A 20,920-nucleotide genomic window follows, 5' to 3' on the forward strand; every position below is an offset into this window, starting at 1 on the left:
CACGTCTCCCGTTCACATGGTTGATCATTCTTGGGTTCCACATGCATGTTTTAGCTGAAGGAAGAATACCTTAAACCTGGAGAGTTGAGACCCGTGGAATGGGTACCATGCAATATGACTTCAAAGGGTCTTCATTTGCTCACCGAACCTCTCCAATCCTATCACTGCTGCGTTTATGCCCCTGTACACATGCTTGATTCTCTTTTGGAGACATAGCAATCCATAGGTTTTACAATACTTACTAGTCAGGTACATTCTTAGGCGTTTAATATGCGGTGTTGAGTCCATTTCGTTGAGCAAGGAGTAGCTCTTGTCTATTCCATATTTGACTTAAGGAACTTTATCTGTGCTCATTTCAATCTCTGGTTTTATGCAGCACCCCAACTCACCTTTACCCTTAAGCAAGCATAAGTTGGTTTTCTAAATTTGAGACCCTGTTCTGTTCTGTAATTCAGTTCCTGTGTAGCCAAGTTTACATTCCGTGTATTACTGATATCTTATGATGTTTCTTTTTCTGTGTGACTTATTTCAGTTAGAATCATCATACCTGAATCCACTCATTGTGCTGCTACGGGCCTGATGACACAGATTTCATTGCTGAGTGATATTGCTTTGTAAGTAAATACCACAACTTCTTTATCCATTTTTCACTTTCTGCGATGTTGAACTTGTACTGTAAATGAGGTTCTTGTAAACAGAGCCGTTCGAAAGTTTGGGGTGGCTGTGTCTTTTTGGTTTTAATTTCCCTAAGCTATAGGACCATAAGTGGAAGTGCCCTAGGTTCTGTTGCTTTGTTTTTTAGATGTTTCAGGAAACACCATACACTTCTCCCGAGTGGTTGTTGGCAATTTACATCCCGCCCATCAGCATAACAAGGCTCCCAGTTCTCCATGTCCTGTCCTGCCTTTCTGGATTTTGCACTTTTTTCAGATGGCCCTTTTGACCGGGGGGAAGTGAGACTTCATTGTAGTGCAGATTTCCTTTGCAAGCTTGCTTGTTTGGCCAAAAAGGGCGTATGCGTTTTTTCCTGAATATATTCAGGAAAAAACGCATACGCCCTTTTTGGCCAAGTGCATCATTGTGGACGTTCTGCCTCTTTTCCTATGCTTTCAATGCAATTCCAGTCTACCTCCTGAAATCGGTTTCCTGCAATTCTGCCCCTCTTTCAAGTCCTCTTGGCAGCCTTACTTCAGTCTATTTTTGGACGATAGCTGTCATTTATAACTCTGCAGGTTTGTGAATTACAGTGCCCCTGAGCTCCTTTCTTCAACTCGCTTTCTTGTGACCTGGCCGCAACACCGCAGGATGGCTTCAGGCCCTAATCTGGTTCCGGCACGGCACGCTGAGCCTTTCGTTATTTCCTCTTCCTGGTGGGAAATGAGAGTTAAATTTGCCCGTCCAGACACCTCCAGCTAGTCTCTCATTGGTTCTCGCTATTCCTGTTCATCTTCCGCAGAAATTGCAAACTGGGCCAAACAGGAGGTTAAAGGCGCTGACTCTCCAAGTGGGGAGAGTGTTAGTAAAGCGTCTGGAATGTTGCACCCGAGTACCAGGGGAGGAAAACTGAGACATATTTGAACACGTCTCCCGTTCACATGGTTGATCATACTTGGGTTCCACATGCATGTTTTAGCTGAAGGAAGAATACCTTAAACCTGGAGAGTTAAGACCCGTGTAATGGGTACCATGCAATATGACTTCAAAGGGTCTTCATTTGCTCACCGAACCTCTCCAATCCTATCACTGCTGCGTTTATGCCCCTGTACACATGCTTGATTCTCTTTCAGAGACATAGCAATCCATAGGTTTTAAGATACTTACTAGTCAGGTACATTCTTAGGCGTTTAATATGCGGTGTTGAGTCCATTTCGTTGAGCAAGGAGTAGCTCTTGTCTATTCCATATTTGACTTAAGGAACTTTATCTGTGCTCATTTCAATCTCTGGTTTTATGCAGCACCCCAACTCACCTTTCCCCTTAAGCAAGCATAAGTTGGTTTTCTAAATTTGAGACCCTGTTCTGTTCTGTAATTCAGTTCCTGTGTAGCCAAGTTTATATTCCGTGTATTACTGATATCTTATGATGTTTCTTTTTCTGTGTGACTTACTTCAGTTAGAATCATCATACCTGAATCCACTCATTGTGCTGCTAAGGGCCTGATGACACAGATTTCATTGCTGAGTGTTATTGCTTTGTAAGTAAATACCACAACTTTTTTATCCATTTTTCACTTTCTGCGATGTTGAACTTGTACTGTAAACGAGGTTCTTGTAAACAGAGCCGTTCCAAACTTTGGGGTGGCTGTGTCTTTTTGATTTTAATTTCCCTAAGCTATAGGACCATAAGTGGAAGTGCCCTAGGCTCTGTTGCTTTGTTTTTAAGATGTTTCAGGAAACACCATACACTTCTCCCGAGTGGTTGTTGGCAATTTACATCCCGCCCATCAGCATAACAAGGCTCCCAGTTCTCCATGGCCTGTCCTGCCTTTCTGGATTTTACACTTTTTTCAGATGGCCCTTTTGACCGGGGGGAAGTGAGACTTCATTGTAGTGCAGATTTCCTTTGCAAGCTTGCTTGGTTGGCCAAAAAGGGCGTATGCGTTTTTTCCTGAATATATTCAGGAAAAAACGCATACGCCCTTTTTGGCCAAGTGCATCATTGTGGACGTTCTGCCTCTTTTCCTATGCTTTCAATGCAATTCCAGTCTACCTCCTGAAATCGGTTTCCTGCAATTCTGCCCCGCTTTCAAGTCCTCTTGGCAGCCTTACTTCAGTCTATTTTTGGACGATAGCTGTCATTTATAACTCTGCAGGTTTGTGAATTACAGTGCCCCTGAGCTCCTTTCTTCAACTCGCTTTCTTTTGAGCTGGCCGCAACACCGCAGGATGGCTTCAGGCCCTAATCTGGTTCCGGTACGGCACGCTGAGCCTTTGGTTATTTCCTCTTCCTGGTGGGAAATGAGAGTTAAATTTGCCCGTCCAGACACCTCCAGCTAGCCTCTCATTGGTTCTCGGTATTCCTGTTCATCTTCCGCAGAAATTGCAAACTGGGCCAAACAGGAGGTTAAAGGCGCTGACTCTCCAAGTGGGGAGAGTGTTAGTAAAGCGTCTGGAATGTTGCACCCGAGTATCAGGGGAGGAAAACTGAGACATATTTGAGCACGTCTCCCGTTCACATGGTTGATCATTCTTGGGTTCCACATGCATGTTTTAGCTGAAGGAAGAATACCTTAAACCTGGAGAGTTGAGACCCGTGGAATGGGTACCATGCAATATGACTTCAAAGGGTCTTCATTTGCTCACCGAACCTCTCCAATCCTATCACTGCTGCGTTTATGCCCCTGTACACATGCTTGATTCTCTTTTGGAGACATAGCAATCCATAGGTTTTACAATACTTACTAGTCAGGTACATTCTTAGGCGTTTAATATGCGGTGTTGAGTCCATTTCGTTGAGCAAGGAGTAGCTCTTGTCTATTCCATATTTGACTTAAGGAACTTTATCTGTGCTCATTTCAATCTCTGGTTTTATGCAGCACCCCAACTCACCTTTACCCTTAAGCAAGCATAAGTTGGTTTTCTAAATTTGAGACCCTGTTCTGTTCTGGAATGCAGTTCCTGTGTAGCCAAGTTTATATTCCGTGTATTACTGATATCTTATGATGTTTCTTTTACTGTGTGACTTATTTCAGTTAGAATCATCGTACCTGAATCCACTCATTATGCTGCTATGGGCCTGATGACATAGATTTCATTGCTGAGTGATACTGCATTGTACGTAAGTACCACAAGTTCTTTATCCATTTTTCACTTTCTGTGATTTTGATCTTGTATGGTAAACGAGGTTCTTGTAAACGGAGGCGTCCCAAACTTTGGGGTGGCTGTGTCTTTTTGATTTTAATTTCCCTAAGCTATAGGACCATAAGTGGAAGTGCCCTAGGCTCTGTTGCTTTGTTTTTTAGATGTTTCAGGAAACACCATACACTTCTCCCCAGTGGTTGTTGGCAATTTACATCCCGCCCATCAGCATAACAAGGCTCCCAGTTCTCCATGGCCTGTCCTGCCTTTCTGGATTTTACACTTTTTTCAGATGGCCCTTTTGCCCGGGGGGAAGTGAGACTTCATTGTAGTGCAGATTTCCTTTGCAAGCTTGCTTGCTTGGCCAAAAAGGGCGTATGCGTTTTTTCCTGAATATATTCAGGAAAAAACGCATACGCCCTTTTTGGCCAAGTGCATCATTGTGGACGTTCTGCCTCTTTTCCTATGCTTTCAATGCAATTCCAGTCTACCTCCTGAAATCGGTTTCCTCCAATTCTGCCCTGCTTTCAAGTCCTCTTGGCAGCCTTACTTCAGTCTATTTTTGGACGATAGCTGTCATTTATAACTCTGCAGGTTTGTGAATTACAGTGCCCCTGAGCTCCTTTCTTCAACTCGCTTTCTTTTGAGCTGGCCGCAACACCGCAGGATGGCTTCAGGCCCTAATCTGGTTCCGGCACGGCACGCTGAGCCTTTGGTTATTTCCTCTTCCTGGTGGGAAATGAGAGTTAAATTTGCCCGTCCAGACACCTCCAGCTAGCCTCTCATTGGTTCTCGCTATTTCTGTTCATCTTAAGCAGAAATTGCAAACTGGGCCAAACAGGAGGTTAAAGGGACTGACTCTCCAAATCGGGAGAGTGTTAGTAAAGCGTCTGGAATGTTGCACCCGAGTACCAGGGTACGAAAACTGAGACATATTTGAACACGTCTCCCGATCACATGGTTGATCATACTCTAGGTTCCACATGCATGTTTTAGCTGAAGGAAGAATACCTTAAACCTGGGTAGTTGAAACCCGTGGAATGGGTACCATGCAATATGACTTCAAAGGGTCTTCATTTGCTCACCGAACCTCTCCAATCCTATCACTGCTGCGTTTATGCCCCTGTACACATGCTTGATTCTCTTTCGGAGACATAGCAATCCATAGGTTTTAAGATATTTACTAGTCAGGTACATTCTTAGGCGTTTAATATGCGGTGTTGAGTCCATTTCGTTGAGCAAGGAGTAGCTGTTGTCTATTCCATATTTGACTTAAGGAACTTTATCTGTGCTCATTTCAATCTCTGGTTTTATGCAGCACCCCAACTCACCTTTACCCTTAAGCAAGCATAAGTTGGTTTTCTAAATTTGAGACCCTGTTCTGTTCTGTAATTCAGTTCCTGTGTAGCCAAGTTTACATTCCGTGTATTACTGATATCTTATGATGTTTCTTTTTCTGTGTGACTTATTTCAGTTAGAATCATCATACCTGATTCCACTCATTGTGCTGCTAAGGGCCTGATGACACAGATTTCATTGCTGAGTGATATTGCTTTGTAAGTAAATACCACAACTTCTTTATCCATTTTTCACTTTCTGCGATGTTGAACTTGTACTGTAAACGAGGTTCTTGTAAACAGAGCCGTTCCAAACTTTGGGGTGGCTGTGTCTTTTTGATTTTAATTTCCCTAAGCTATAGGACCATAAGTGGAAGTGCCCTAGGCTCTGTTGCTTTGTTTTTTAGATGTTTCAGGAAACACCATACACTTCTCCCAAGTGTCTGTTGGCAATTTACATCCCGCCCATCAGCATAACAAGGCTCCCAGTTCTCCATGGCCTGTCCTGCCTTTCTGGATTTTACACTTTTTTCAGATGGCCCTTTTGACCGGGGGGAAGTGACACTTCATTGTAGTGCAGATTTCCTTTGCAAGCTTGCTTGGTTGGCCAAAAAGTGCGTATGCGTTTTTTCCTGAATATATTCAGGAAAAAACGCATACGCCCTTTTTGGCCAAGTGCATCATTGTGGACGTTCTGCCTCTTTTCCTATGCTTTCAATGCAATTCCAGTCTACCTCCTGAAATCGGTTTCCTGCAATTCTGCCCCGCTTTCAAGTCCTCTTGGCAGCCTTACTTCAGTCTATTTTTGGACGATAGCTGTCATTTATAACTCTGCAGGTTTGTGAATTACAGTGCCCCTGAGCTCCTTTCTTCAACTCGCTTTCTTGTGACCTGGCCGCAACACCGCAGGATGGCTTCAGGCCCTAATCTGGTTCCGGCACGGCACGCTGAGCCTTTGGTTATTTCCTCTTCCTGGTGGGAAATGAGAGTTAAATTTGCCCGTCCAGACACCTCCAGCTAGTCTCTCATTGGTTCTCGCTATTCCTGTTCATCTTCCGCAGAAATTGCAAACTGTGCCAAACAGGAGGTTAAAGGGACTGACTCTCCAAGTCGGAAGAGTGTTAGTAAAGCGTCTGGAATGTTGCACCCGAGTACCAGGGGAGGAAAACTGAGACATATTTGAACACGTCTCCCGTTCACATGGTTGATCATACTCTGGGTTCCACATGCATGTTTTAGCTGAAGGAAGAATACCTTAAACCTGGAGAGTTGAGACCCGTGGAATGGGTACCATGCAATATGACTTCAAAGGGTCTTCATTTGCTCACCGAACCTCTCCAATCCTATCACTGCTGCGTTTATGCCCCTGTACACACGCTTGATTCTCTTTTGGAGACATAGCAATCCATAGGTTTTATGATACTTACTAGTCAGGTACATTCTTAGGCGTTTAATATGGGGTGTTGAGTCCATTTCGTTGAGCAAGGAGTAGCTCTTGTCTATTCCATATTTGGCTTAAGGAACTTTATCTGTGCTCATTTCAATCTCTGGTTTTATGCAGCACCCCAACTCACCTTTCCCCTTAAGCAAGCATAAGTTGGTTTTCTAAATTTGAGACCCTGTTTTGTTCTGTAATTCAGTTCCTGTGTAGCCAAGTTTACATTCCGTGTATTACTGATATCTTATGATGTTTCTTTTTCTGTGTGACTTATTTCAGTTAGAATCATCGTACCTGAATCCACTCATTATGCTGTTATGGGCCTGATGACATAGATTTCATTGCTGAGTGATACTGCATTGTACGTAAGTACCACAAGTTCTTTATCCATTTTTCACTTTCTGTGATATTGAACTTGTATGGTATACGAGGTTCTTGTAAACGGAGGCGTCCCAAACTTTGGGGTGGCTGTGTCTTTTTGATTTTAATTTCCCTAAGCTATAGGACCATAAGTGGAAGTGCCCTAGGTTCTGTTGCTTTGTTTTTTAGATGTTTCAGGAAACACCATACACTTCTCCCGAGTGGTTGTTGGCAATTTACATCCCGCCCATCAGCATAACAAGGCTCCCAGTTCTCCATGGCCTGTCCTGCCTTTCTGGATTTTACACTTTTTTCAGATGGCCCTTTTGACCGGGGGGAAGTGAGACTTCATTGTAGTGCAGATTTCCTTTGCAAGCTTGCTTGGTTGGCCAAAAAGGGCGTATGCGTTTTTTCCTGAATATATTCAGGAAAAAACGCATACGCCCTTTTTGGCCAAGTGCATCATTGTGGACGTTCTGCCTCTTTTCCTATGCTTGCAATGCAATTCCAGTCTACCTCCTGAAATCGGTTTCCTGCAATTCTGCCCCGCTTTCAAGTCCTCTTGGCAGCCTTACTTCAGTCTATTTTTGGACGATAGCTGTCATTTATAACTCTGCAGGTTTGTGAATTACAGTGCCCCTGAGCTCCTTTCTTCAACTCGCTTTCTTGTGACCTGGCCGCAACACCGCAGGATGGCTTCAGGCCCTAATCTGGTTCCGGCACGGCATGCTGAGCCTTTGGTTAATTCCTCTTCCTGGTGGGAAATGAGAGTTAAATTTGCCCGTCCAGACACCTCCAGCTAGTCTCTCATTGGTTCTCGCTATTCCTGTTCATCTTCCGCAGAAATTGCAAACTGTGCCAAACAGGAGGTTAAAGGGACTGACTCTCCAAGTTGGAAGAGTGTTAGTAAAGCGTCTGGAATGTTGAACCCGAGTACCAGGGGAGGAAAACTGAGACATATTTGAACACGTCTCCCGTTCACATGGTTGATCATACTCTGGGTTCCACATGCATGTTTTAGCTGAAGGAAGAATACCTTAAACCTGGAGAGTTGAGACCCGTGTAATGGGTACCATGCAATATGACTTCAAAGGGTCTTCATTTGCTCACCGAACCTCTCCAATCCTATCACTGCTGCGTTTATGCCCCTGTACACATGCTTGATTCTCTTTCGGAGACATAGCAATCCATAGGTTTTAAGATACTTACAAGTCAGGTACATTCTTAGGCGTTTAATATGCGGTGTTGAGTCCATTTCGTTGAGCAAGGAGTAGCTCTTGTCTATTCCATATTTGGCTTAAGGAACTTTATCTGTGCTCATTTCAATCTCTGGTTTTATGCAGCACCCCAACTCACCTTTCCCCTTAAGCAAGCATAAGTTGGTTTTCTAAATTTGAGACCCTGTTCTGTTCTGTAATTCAGTTCCTGTGTAGCCAAGTTTACATTCCGTGTATTAGTGATATCTTATGATGTTTCTTTTTCTGTGTGACTTATTTCAGTTAGAATCATCGTACCTGAATCCACTCATTATGCTGCTATGGGCCTGATGACATAGATTTCATTGCTGAGTGATACTGCATTGTACGTAAGTACCACAAGTTCTTTATCCATTTTTCACTTTCTGTGATATTGAACTTCTATGGTAAACGAGGTTCTTGTAAACGGAGGCGTCCCAAACTTTGGGGTGGCTGTGTCTTTTTGATTTTAATTTCCCTAAGCTATAGGACCATAAGTGGAAGTGCCCTAGGCTCTGTTGCTTTGTTTTTTAGATGTTTCAGGAAACACCATACACTTCTCCTGAGTGGTTGTTGGCAATTTACATCCCACCCATCAGCATAACAAGGCTCCCAGTTCTCCATGGCCTGTCCTGCCTTTCTGGATTTTACACTTTTTTCAGATGGCCCTTTTGACCGGGGGGAAGTGAGACTTCATTGTAGTGCAGATTTCCTTTGCAAGCTTGCTTGGTTGGCCAAAAAGGGCGTATGCGTTTTTTCCTGAATATATTCAGGAAAAAACGCATACGCCCTTTTTGGCCAAGTGCATCATTGTGGACGTTCTGCCTCTTTTCCTATGCTTTCAATGCAATTCCAGTCTACCTCCTGAAATCGGTTTCCTGCAATTCTGCCCTGCTTTCAAGTCCTCTTGGCAGCCTTACTTCAGTCTATTTTTGGACGATAGCTGTCATTTATAACTCTGCAGGTTTGTGAATTACAGTGCCCCTGAGCTCCTTTCTTCAACTCGCTTTCTTGTGACCTGGCCGCAACACCGCAGGATGGCTTCAGGACCTAATCTGGTTCCGGCACGGCACGCTGAGCCTTTGGTTAATTCCTCTTCCTGGTGGGAAATGAGAGTTAAATTTGCCCGTCCAGACACCTCCAGCTAGCCTCTCATTGGTTCTCGCTATTCCTGTTCATCTTCCGCAGAAATTGCAAACTGGGCCAAACAGGAGGTTAAAGGGACTGACTCTCCAAGTCGGGAGAGTGTTAGTAAAGCGTCTGGAATGTTGCACCCAAGTACCAGGGTACGAAAACTGAGACATATTTGAACACGTCTCCCGATCACATGTTTGATCATACTCTAGGTTCCACATGCATGTTTTAGCTGAAGGAAGAATACCTAAAACCTGGGTAGTTGAAACCCGTGGAATGGGTACCATGCAATATGACTTCAAAGGGTCTTCATTTGCTCACCGAACCTCTCCAATCCTATCACTGCTGCGTTTATGCCCCTGTACACATGCTTGATTCTCTTTCGGAGACATAGCAATCCATAGGTTTTACGATACTTACTAGTCAGGTACATTCTTAGGCGTTTAATATGCGGTGTTGAGTCCATTTCGTTGAGCAAGGAGTAGCTCTTGTCTATTCCATATTTGGCTTAAGGAACTTTATCTGTGCTCATTTCAATCTCTGGTTTTATGCAGCACCCCAACTCACCTTTACCCTTAAGCAAGCATAAGTTGGTTTTCTAAATTTGAGTCCCTGTTCTGTTCTGTAATTCAGTTCCTGTGTAGCCAAGTTTACATTCCGTGTATTACTGATATCTTATGATGTTTCTTTTTCTGTGTGACTTACTTCAGTTAGAATCATCATACCTGAATCCACTCATTGTGCTGCTAAGGGCCTGATGACACAGATTTCATTGCTGAGTGATATTGCTTTGTAAGTAAATACCACAACTTCTTTATCCATTTTTCACTTTCTGCGATGTTGAACTTGTACTGTAAACGAGGTTCTTGTAAACAGAGCCGTTCCAAACTTTGGGGTGGCTGTGTCTTTTTGATTTTAATTTCCCTAAGCTATAGGACCTTAAGTGGAAGTGACCTAGGCTCTGTTGCTTTGTTTTTTAGATGTTTCAGGAAACACCATACACTTCTCCCGAGTGGTTGTTGGCAATTTACATCCCGCACATCAGCATAACAAGGCTCCCAGTTCTCCATGGCCTGTCCTGCCTTTCTGGATTTTACACTTTTTTCAGATGGCCCTTTTGCCCGGGGGGAAGTGAGACTTCATTGTAGTGCAGATTTCCTTTGCAAGCTTGCTTGTTTGGCCAAAAAGGGCGTATGCGTTTTTTCCTGAATATATTCAGGAAAAAACGCATACGACCTTTTTGGCCAAGTGCATCATTGTGGACGTTCTGCCTCTTTTCCTATGCTTTCAATGCAATTCCAGTCTACCTCCTGAAATCGCTTTCCTCCAATTCTGCCCTGTTTTCAAGTCCTCTTGGCAGCCTTACTTCAGTCTATTTTTGGACGATAGCTGTCATTTATAACTCTGCACGTTTGTGAATTACAGTGCCCCTGAGCTCCTTTCTTCAACTCGCTTTCTTTTGAGCTGGCCGCAACACCGCAGGATGGCTTCAGGCCCTAATCTGGTTCCGGCACGGCACGCTGAGCCTTTGGTTATTTCCTCTTCCTGGTGGGAAATGAGAGTTAAATTTGCCCGTCCAGACACCTCCAGCTAGCCTCTCATTGGTTCTCGCTATTTCTGTTCATCTTAAGCAGAAATTGCAAACTGGGCCAAACAGGAGGTTAAAGGGACTGACTCTCCAAGTCGGGAGAGTGTTAGTAAAGCGTCTGGAATGTTGCACCCGAGTACCAGGGTACGAAAACTGAGACATATTTGAACACGTCTCCCGATCACATGGTTATTCATACTCTAGGTTCCACATGCATGTTTTAGCTGAAGGAAGAATACCTTAAACCTGGGTAGTTGAAACCCGTGGAATGGGTACCATGCAATATGACTTCAAAGGGTCTTCATTTGCTCACCGAACCTCTCCAATCCTATCACTGCTGCGTTTATGCCCCTGTACACATGCTTGATTCTCTTTCGGAGACATAGCAATCCATAGGTTTTAAGATACTTACTAGTCAGGTACATTCTTAGGCGTTTAATATGTGGTGTTGAGTCCATTTCGTTGAGCAAGGAGTAGCTCTTGTCTATTCCATATTTGGCTTAAGGAACTTTATCTGTGCTCATTTCAATCTCTGGTTTTATGCAGCACCCCAACTCACCTTTCCCCTTAAGCAAGCATAAGTTGGTTTTCTAAATTTGAGACCCTGTTCTGTTCTGTAATTCAGTTCCTGTGTAGCCAAGTTTACATTCCGTGTATTACTGATATCTTATGATGTTTCTTTTTCTGTGTGACTTACTTCAGTTAGAATCATCATACCTGAATCCACTCATTGTGCTGCTAAGGGCCTGATGACACAGATTTCATTGCTGAGTGATATTGCTTTGTAAGTAAATACCACAACTTCTTTATCCATTTTTCACTTTCTGCGATGTTGAACTTGTACTGTAAACGAGGTTCTTGTAAACAGAGCCGTTCCAAACTTTGGGGTGGCTGTGTCTTTTTGATTTTAATTTCCCTAAGCTATAGGACCATAAGTGGAAGTGCCCTAGGTTCTGTTGCTTTGTTTTTTAGATGTTTCAGGAAACACCATACACTTCTCCCGAGTGGTTGTTGGCAATTTACATCCCGCCCATCAGCATAACAAGGCTCCCAGTTCTCCATGGCCTGTCCTGCCTTTCTGGATTTTACACTTTTTTCAGATGGCCCTTTTGACCGGGGGGAAGTGAGACTTCATTGTAGTGCAGATTTCCTTTGCAAGCTTGCTTGGTTGGCCAAAAAGGGCGTATGCGTTTTTTCCTGAATATATTCAGGAAAAAACGCATACGCCCTTTTTGGCCAAGTGCATCATTGTGGACGTTCTGCCTCTTTTCCTATGTTTTCAAAGCAATTCCAGTCTACCTCCTGAAATCGGTTTCCTGCAATTCTGCCCCGCTTTCAAGTCCTCTTGGCAGCCTTACTTCAGTCTATTTTTGGACGATAGCTGTCATTTATAACTCTGCAGGTTTGTGAATTACAGTGCCCCTGAGCTCCTTTCTTCAACTCGCTTTCTTGTGACCTGGCCGCAACACCGCAGAATGGCTTCAGGCCCTAATCTGGTTCCGGTACGGCACGCTGAGCCTTTGGTTATTTCCTCTTCCTGGTGGGAAATGAGAGTTAAATTTGCCCGTCCAGACACCTCCAGCTAGTCTCTCATTGGTTCTCGCTATTCCTGTTCATCTTCCGCAGAAATTGTAAACTGGGCCAAACAGGAGGTTAAAGGCGCTGACTCTCCAAGTGGGGAGAGTGTTAGGAAAGCGTCTGGAATGTTGCACCCGAGTACCAGGGGAGGAAAACTGAGACATATTTGAAAACGTCTCCCGTTCACATGGTTGATCATACTTGGGTTCCACATGCATGTTTTAGCTGAAGGAAGAATACCTTAAACCTGGAGAGTTAAGACCCGTGTAATGGGTACCATGCAATATGACTTCAAAGGGTCTTCATTTGCTCACCGAACCTCTCCAATCCTATCACTGCTGCGTTTATGCCCCTGTACACATGCTTGATTCTCTTTCGGAGACATAGCAATCCATAGGTTTTAAGATACTTACTAGTCAGGTACATTCTTAGGCGTTTAATATGCAGTGTTGAGTCCATTTCGTTGAGCAATGAGTAGCTCTTGTCTATTACATATTTGACTTAAGGAACTTTATCTGTGCTCATTTCAATCTCTGGTTTTATGCAGCACCCCAACTCACCTTTACCCATAAGCAAGCATAAGTTGGTTTTCTAAATTTGAGACCCTGTTCTGTTCTGTAATGCAGTTCCTGTGTAGCCAAGTTTCCATTCCGTGTATTACTGATATCTTATGATGTTTCTTTTTCTGTGTGACTTATTTCAGTTAGAATCATCATACCTGAATCCACTCATTGTGCTGCTAAGGGCCTGATGACATAGATTTCATTGCTGAGTGATATTGCTTTGTAAGTGAATACCACATCTTCTTTATCCATTTTTCACTTTCTGCGATGTTGAACTTGTACTGTAAACGAGGTTCTTGTAAACAGAGGCGTCCCAAACTTTGGGGTGGCTGTGTCTTTTTGATTTTAATTTCCCTAAGCTATAGGACCATAAGTGGAAGTGCCCTAGGCTCTGTTGCTTTGTTTTTTAGATGTTTCAGGAAACACCATACACTTCTCCCAAGTGTCTGTTGGCAATTTACATCCCGCCCATCAGCATAACAAGGCTCCCAGTTCTCCATGGCCTGTCCTGCCTTTCTGGATTTTACACTTTTTTCAGATGGCCCTTTTGACCGGGGGGAAGTGAGACTTCATTGTAGTGCAGATTTCCTTTGCAAGCTTGCTTGGTTGGCCAAAAAGGGCGTATGCGTTTTTCCTGAATATATTCAGGAGAAAACGCATACGCCCTTTTTGGCCAAGTGCATCATTGTGGACGTTCTGCCTCTTTTCCTATGCTTTCAATGCAATTCCAGTCTACCTCCTGAAATCGGTTTCCTGCAATTCTGCCCCGCTTTCAAGTCCTCTTGGCAGCCTTACTTCAGTCTATTTTTGGACGATAGCTGTCATTTATAACTCTGCAGGTTTGTGTGTTACAGTGCCCCTGAGCTCCTTTCTTCAACTCGCTTTCTTGTGACCTGGCCGCAACACCGCAGGATGGCTTCAGGCCCTAATCTGGTTCCGGCCCGGCACGCTGAGCCTTTGGTTAATTCCTCTTCCTGGTGGGAAATGAGAGTTAAATTTGCCCGTCCAGACACCTCCAGCTAGCCTCTCATTGGTTCTCGCTATTCCTGTTCATCTTCCGCAGAAATTGCAAACTGGGCCAAACAGGAGGTTAAAGGCGCTGACTCTCCAAGTGGGGAGAGTGTTAGTAAAGCGTCTGGAATGTTGCACCCGAGTACCAGGGGAGGAAAACTGAGACATATTTGAACACGTCTCCCGATCAAATGGTTGATCATACTCTAGGTTCCATATGCATGTTTTAGCTGAAGGAAGAATACCTTAAACCTGGGTAGTTGAAACCCGTGGAATGGGTACCATGCAATATGACTTCAAAGGGTCTTCATTTGCTCACCGAACCTCTCCAATCCTATCACTGCTGCGTTTATGCCCCTGTACACATGCTTGATTCTCTTTCAGAGACATAGCAATCCATAGGTTTTAAGATACTTACAAGTCAGATACATTCTTAGGCGTTTAATATGCGGTGTTGAGTCCATTTCGTTGAGCAAGGAGTAGCTCTTGTCTATTCCATATTTGGCTTAAGGAACTTTATCTGTGCTCATTTCAATCTCTGGTTTTATGCAGCACCCCAACTCACCTTTACCCTTAAGCAAGCATAAGTTGGTTTTCTAAATTTGAGACCCTGTTCTGTTCTGTAATTCAGTTCCTGTGTAGCCAAGTTTCCATTCCGTGTATTAGTGATATCTTATGATGTTTCTTTTTCTGTGTGACTTATTTCAGTTAGAATCATCATACCTGAATCCACTCATTGTGCTGCTAAGGGCCTGATGACATAGATTTCATTGCTGAGTGATATTGCTTTGTAAGTGAATACAACAACTTCTTTATCCATTTTTCACTTTCTGTGATGTTGAACTTGTACTGTAAACGAGGTTCTTGTAAACAGAGGCGTCCCAAACTTTGGGGTGGCTGTGTCTTTTTGATTTTAATTTCCCTAAGCTATAGGACCATAAGTGGAAGTGCCCTAGGCTCTGTTGCTTTGTTTTTTAGATGTTTCAGGAAACACCATACACTTCTCCCAAGTGTCTGTTGGCAATTTACATCCCGCCCATCAGCATAACAAGGCTCCCAGTTCTCAATTGCCTGTTGCCTTTCTGGATTTTACACTTTTTTCAGATGGCCCTTTTGACCGGGGGGAAGTGAGACTTCATTGTAGTGCAGATTTCCTTTGCAAGCTTGCTTGGTTGGCCAAAAAGGGCGTATGCGTTTTTTCCTGAATATATTCAGGAAAAAACGCATACGCCCTTTTTGGCCAAGTGCATCATTGTGGACGTTCTGCCTCTTTTCCTATGCTTTCAATGCAATTCCAGTCTACCTCCTGAAATCGGTTTCCTGCAATTCTGCCCCGCTTTCAAGTCCTCTTGGCAGCCTTACTTCAGTCTATTTTTGGACGATAACTGTCATTTATAACTCTGCAGGTTTGTGAATTACAGTGCCCCTGAGCTCCTTTCTTCAACTCGCTTTCTTGTGACCTGGCCGCAACACCGCACGATGGCTTCAGGCCCTAATCTGGTTCCGGCACGGCACGCTGAGCCTTTGGTTATTTCCTCTTCCTGGTGGGAAATGAGAGTTAAATTTGCCCGTCCAGACACCTCCAGCTAGTCTCTCATTGGTTCTCGCTATTCCTGTTCATCTTCCGCAGAAATTGCAAACTGGGCCAAACAGGAGGTTAAAGGCGCTGACTCTCCAAGTGGGGAGAGTGTTAGTAAAGCGTCTGGAATGTTGCACCCGAGTACCAGGGGAGGAAAACTTAGACATATTTGAACACGTCTCCCGTTCACATGGTTGATCATACTTGGGTTCCACATGCATGTTTTAGCTGAAGGAAGAATACCTTAAACCTGGAGAGTTAAGACCCGTGTAATGGGTACCATGCAATATGACTTCAAAGGGTCTTCATTTGCTCACCGAACCTCTCCAATCCTATCACTGCTGCGTTTATGCCCCTGTACACATGCTTGATTCTCTTTCGGAGACATAGCAATCCATAGGTTTTAAGATACTTACTAGTCAGGTACATTCTTAGGCGTTTAATATGCGGTGTTGAGTCCATTTCGTTGAGCAAGGAGTAGCTCTTGTCTATTCCATATTTGACTTAAGGAACTTTATCTGTGCTCATTTCAATCTCTGGTTTTATGCAGCACCCCAACTCACCTTTACCCTTAAGCAAGCATAAGTTGGTTTTCTAAATTTGAGACCCTGTTCTGTTCTGTAATTCAGTTCCTGTGTAGCCAAGTTTACATTCCGTGTTTTACTGATATCTTATGATGTTTCTTTTTCTGTGTGACTTACTTCAGTTAGAATCATCATACCTGAATCCACTCATTGTGCTGCTAAGGGCCTGATGACACAGATTTCATTGCTGAGTGATATTGCTTTGTAAGTAAATACCACAACTTCTTTATCCATTTTTCACTTTCTGCGATGTTGAACTTGTACTGTAAACGAGGTTCTTGTAAACAGAGCCATTTCAAACCTTGGGGTGGCTGTGTCTTTTTGATTTTAATTTCCCTAAGCTATAGGACCATAAGTGGAAGTGCCCTAGGTTCTGTTGCTTTGTTTTTTACATGTTTCACGAAACACCATACACTTCTCCAGAGTGGTTGTTGGCAATTTACATCCCGCGCATCAGCATAACAAGGCTCCCAGTTCTCAATTGCCTGTTGCCTTTCTGGATTTTACACTTTTTTCAGATGGCCCTTTTGACCGGGGGGAAGTGAGACTTCATTGTAGTGCAGATTTCCTTTGCAAGCTTGCTTGGTTGGCCAAAAAGGGCGTATGCGTTTTTTCCTGAATATATTCAGGAAAAAACGCATACGCCCTTTTTGGCCAAGTGCATCATTGTGGACGTTCTGCCTCTTTTCCTATTCTTGCAATGCAATTCCAGTCTACCTCCTGAAATCGGTTTCCTGCAATTCTGCCCCGCTTTCAAGTCCTCTTGGCAGCCTTACTTCAGTCTATTTTTGGACGATAGCTGTCATTTATAACTCTTTAGGTTTGTGAATTACAGTGCCCCTGAGCTCCTTTCTTCAACTCGCTTTCTTGTGACCTGGCCGCAACACCGCAGGATGGCTTCAGGCCCTAATCTCGTTCCGGTACGGTACGCTCAGCCTTTGGTTATTTCCTCTTCCTGGTGGGAAATGAGAGTTAAATTTGCCCGTCCAGACACCTCCAGCTAGCCTCTCATTGGTTCTCGCTATTCCTGTTCATCTTCCGCAGAAATTGCAAACTGGGCCAAACAGGAGGTTAAAGGCGCTGACTCTCCAAGTGGGGAGAGTGTTAGTAAAGCGTCTGGAATGTTGCACCCGAGTACCAGGGGAGGAAAACTGAGACATATTTGAACACGTCTCCCGTTCACATGGTTGATCATACTTGGGTTCCACATGCATGTTTTAGCTGAAGGAAGAATACCTTAAACCTGGAGAGTTGAGACCCGTGTAATGGGTACCATGCAATATGACTTCAAAGGGTCTTCATTTGCTCACCGAACCTCTCCAATCCTATCACTGCTGCGTTTATGCCCCTGTACACATGCTTGATTCTCTTTCGGAGACATACCAATCCATAGGTTTTACGATACTTACTAGTCAGGTACATTCTTAGGCGTTTCATATGCGGTGTTGAGTCCATTTCGTTGAGCAAGGAGTAGCTCTTGTCTATTCCATATTTGGCTTAAGGAACTTTATCTGTGCTCATTTCAATCTCTGGTTTTATGCAGCACCCCAAATCACCTTTACCCTTAAGCAAGCATAAGTTGGTTTTCTAAATTTGAGACCCTGTTCTGTTCTGTAATTCAGTTCCTGTGTAGCCAAGTTTACATTCCGTGTATTACTGATATCTTATGATGTTTCTTTTTCTGTGTGACTTATTTCAGTTAGAATCATCATACCTGAATCCACTCATTGTGATGCTAAGGGCCTGATGACATAGATTTCATTGCTGAGTGATATTGCTTTGTAAGTAAATACCACAACTTCTTTATCTATTTTTCACTTTCTGCGATGTTGAACTTGTACTGTAAACGAGGTTCTTGTAAACAAAGGCGTCCCAAACTTTGGGGTGGCTGTGTCTTTTTGATTTTAATTTCCCTAAGCTATAGGACCATAAGTGGCAGTGCCCTAGGCTCTGTTGCTTTGTTTTTTAGATGTTTCAGGAAACACCATACACTTCTCCCGAGTGTCTGTTGGCAATTTACATCCCGCCCATCAGCATAACAAGGCTCCCAGTTCTCCATGGCCTGTCCTGCCTTTCTGGATTTTACACTTTTTTCAGATGGCCCTTTTGACCGGGGGGAAGTGAGACTTCATTGTAGTGCAGATTTCCTTTGCAAGCTTGCTTGGTTGGCCAAAAAGGGTGTATGCGTTTTTTCCTGAATATATTCAGGAAAAAACGCATACGCCCTTTTTGGCCAAGTGCATCATTGTGGACGTTCTGCCTCTTTTCCTATGCTTTCAATGCAATTCCAGTCTACCTCCTGAAATCGGTTTCCTGCAATTCTGCCCCGCTTTCACGTCGTCTTGGCAGCCTTACTTCAGTCTATTTTTGGACGATAGCTGTCACTTATAACTCTGCAGGTTTGTGAATTACAGTGCCCCTGAGCTCCTTTCTTCAACTCGCTTTCTTGTGACCTGGTCGCAACACCGCAGGATGGCTTCAGGCCCTAATCTGGTTCCGGCCCGGCACGCTGAGCCTTTGGTTAATTCCTCTTCCTGGTGGGAAATGAGAGTTAAATTTGCCCGTCCAGACACCTCCAGCTAGCCTCTCATTGGTTCTCGCTATTCCTGTTCATCTTCCGCAGAAATTGCAAACTGGGCCAAACAGGAGGTTAAAGGCGCTGACTCTCCAAGTGGGGAGAGTGTTAGTAAAGCGTCTGGAATGTTGCACCCGAGTACCAGGGGAGGAAAACTGAGACATATTTGAACACGTCTCCCGTTCACATGGTTGATCATACTTGGGTTCCACATGCATGTTTTAGCTGAAGGAAGAATACCTTAAACCTGGAGAGTTGAGACCCGTGTAATGGGTACCATGCAATATGACTTCAAAGGGTCTTCATTTGCTCACCGAACCGCTCCAATCCTATCACTGCTGCGTTTATGCCCCTGTACACATGCTTGATTCTGTTTCGGAGACATAGCAATCCATAGGTTTTAAGATACTTACTAGTCAGGTACATTCTTAGGCGTTTAATATGCGGTGTTGAGTCCATTTCGTTGAGCAAGGAGTAGCTCTTGTCTATTCCATATTTGACTTAAGGAACTTTATCTGTGCTCATTTCAATCTCTGGTTTTATGCAGCACCCCAACTCACCTTTCCCCTTAAGCAAGCATAAGTTGGTTTTCTAAATTTGAGACCCTGTTCTGTTCTGTAATTCAGTTCCTGTGTAGCCAAGTTTACATTCCGTGTATTACTGATATCTTATGATGTTTCTTTTTCTGTGTGACTTACTTCAGTTAGAATCATCATACCTGAATCCACTCATTGTGCTGCTAAGGGCCTGATGACACAGATTTCATTGCTGAGTGATATTGCTTTGTAAGTAAATACCACAACTTCTTTATCCATTTTTCACTTTCTGCGATGTTGAACTTGTACTGTAAACGAGGTTCTTGTAAACAGAGCCGTTCCAAACTTTGGGGTGGCTGTGTCTTTTTGATTTTAATTTCCCTAAGCTATAGGACCATAAGTGGAAGTGCCGTAGGTTCTGTTGCTTTGTTTTTTACATGTTTCACGAAACACCATACACTTCTCCCGAGTGGTTGTTGGCAATTTACATCCCACGCATCAGCATAACAAGGCTCCCAGTTCTCAATTGCCTGTTGCCTTTCTGGATTTTACACTTTTTTCAGATGGCCCTTTTGACCGGGGGGAAGTGAGACTTCATTGTAGTGCAGATTTCCTTTGCAAGCTTGCTTGGTTGGCCAAAAAGGGCGTATGCGTTTTTTCCTGAATATATTCAGGAAAAAACGCATACGCCCTTTTTGGCCAAGTGCATCATTGTGGACGTTCTGCCTCTTTTCCTATGCTTGCAATGCAATTCCAGTCTACCTCCTGAAATCGGTTTCCTGCAATTCTGCCCCGCTTTCAAGTCCTCTTGGCAGCCTTACTTCAGTCTATTTTTGGACGATAGCTGTCATTTATAACTCTGTAGGTTTGTGAATTACAGTGCCCCTGAGCTCCTTTCTTCAACTCGCTTTCTTGTGACCTGGCCGCAACACCGCAGGATGGCTTCAGGCCCTAATCTGGTTCCGGTACGGTACGCTCAGCCTTTGGTTATTTCCTCTTCCTGGTGGGAAATGAGAGTTAAATTTGCCCGTCCAGACACCTCCAGCTAGCCTCTCATTGGTTCTCGCTATTCCTGTTCATCTTCCGCAGAAATTGCAAACTGGGCCAAACAGGAGGTTAAAGGCGCTGACTCTCCAAGTGGGGAGAGTGTTAGTAAAGCGTCTGGAATGTTGCACCCGAGTACCAGGGGAGGAAAACTGAGACATATTTGAACACGTCTCCCGTTCACATGGTTGATCATACTTGGGTTCCACATGCATGTTTTAGCTGAAGGAAGAATACCTTAAACCTGGAGAGTTGAGACCCGTGTAATGGGTACCATGCAATATGACTTCAAAGGGTCTTCATTTGCTCACCGAACCTCTCCAATCCTATCACTGCTGCGTTTATGCCCCTGTACACATGCTTGATTCTCTTTCGGAGACATAGCAATCCATAGGTTTTAAGATACTTACTAGTCAGGTACATTCTTAGGCGTTTAATATGCGGTGTTGAGTCCATTTCGTTGAGCAAGGAGTAGCTCTTGTCTATTCCATATTTGACTTAAGGAACTTTATCTGTGCTCATTTCAATCTCTGGTTTTATGCAGCACCCCAACTCACCTTTA

The 20,920-nt window shown here is 43.8% G+C and overlaps 1 long non-coding RNA gene across 2 annotated transcripts in view; it reads left to right on the top strand.

Moving 5' to 3' along the window:
* The window catches only part of LOC307181315, a 2,020,778-nt gene that overhangs the window by 1,647,546 nt on the left and 352,312 nt on the right, over nucleotides 1-20,920 (top strand). The window contains exon 7 of one of the 2 annotated variants that reach the window (XR_013826417.1): nucleotides 5,271-5,331. The exons of the other annotated variant lie outside the window; for it this stretch is intronic. This is a non-coding gene — a long non-coding RNA (uncharacterized lncRNA). Of the gene's footprint in view, nucleotides 1-5,270; nucleotides 5,332-20,920 lie in introns of those variants that run through there. 2 annotated transcript variants of the gene reach the window in all.

The sequence above is a fragment of the Stenella coeruleoalba genome (genome assembly GCF_951394435.1).
Source record: "Stenella coeruleoalba genome assembly, contig: scaffold_49, whole genome shotgun sequence".
Lineage (NCBI taxonomy): Eukaryota > Metazoa > Chordata > Mammalia > Artiodactyla > Delphinidae > Stenella > Stenella coeruleoalba.